At 63.7% G+C, this 931-nt stretch overlaps 1 pseudogene; it reads left to right on the forward strand.

Annotated features, from left to right (window-relative positions):
* The window catches only part of LOC105536837, a 19,771-nt pseudogene that overhangs the window by 17,982 nt on the left and 858 nt on the right, over nucleotides 1-931 (forward strand).

Genomic DNA, 931 nt, shown 5'->3' on the forward strand with positions numbered 1-931 from the left:
GTTTGAACTCTCTTGGGTCGGCTCAAGACCAAAAATGATGCTGAGCAGTCCTGGGCCCCTGAGCCACAGTGGCGGTCCAGCTCCAGTCGGTGTCTCCCCACACAGTGGCTCTTGGCGAGGGGTTGGCGCTGCCAGAGGGGACGGGCACCACGTGGTCATCCCCATGGCAGGTCCGGTCGTGGCAGCCGTGTTGTGGGAGGATGGTGCGCTGCTGCCCCTTTACCCTGTGAGATGAGTCCTGCCTCTGGGAGGCACAGCCGGGACGGGATGAGGGACCCCTCAGCTGTCCGGGAAGCGTCCCCTGCCCTGTGCTTCCTCCAGGCATCCTGGTGCACTCCCAAGCACGGTGCCCAGTGGGGGTGCCCAAACCTTCACCCTGACCCATGGGTGACTTCCCTTGGGGACTCCACGCCTTTCACTGGGACTGGGATGGAGAGCGACTTGTCCATGGCAGAAGGGCTGCACCTGAGGTGCTTGAAGCAACACCGAGGGCCACAGCCCCAGCAGCTGCAGCCTCCGCGTGCTGGATGCCAAGTCCTGTACCCAGGATAGGGAGGTGGATGCGGGGGTGACCTTGATGCTAGCACCTATGTGCCCGGAGGTTGGGCAGTGGCTGCCTCTGTCCTGGAGGCCTATGAAGGTGAAGGTCTGAGGATCTGCGGTGCACTGTGACCCGGGGGCACTGCCTGGCCACGGCTGATACACACAGAGGGTCTGCAATTCCCTCCTGCCTCTTGGGAGCTGCCCTGGGTCTGCAGTCAGTGGGGCTTGGCCTCGGGCTTTCTGTTATTAACAAGTCACTGAGAAACAGCAGTGCCGAGGACGCAGGCAGGGCTGTGGCACTGCAGGGGCCGCTCCCGGTGTCCACACGCATGCTGGGCTCTGCCGAGGTGCAGGAAGCCTGGGTTTCACCCTGAGGCCGTCCTGGTGC

This window comes from Mandrillus leucophaeus, unplaced genomic scaffold (assembly GCF_000951045.1).
Source record: "Mandrillus leucophaeus isolate KB7577 unplaced genomic scaffold, Mleu.le_1.0 Scaffold1632, whole genome shotgun sequence".
Lineage (NCBI taxonomy): Eukaryota > Metazoa > Chordata > Mammalia > Primates > Cercopithecidae > Mandrillus > Mandrillus leucophaeus.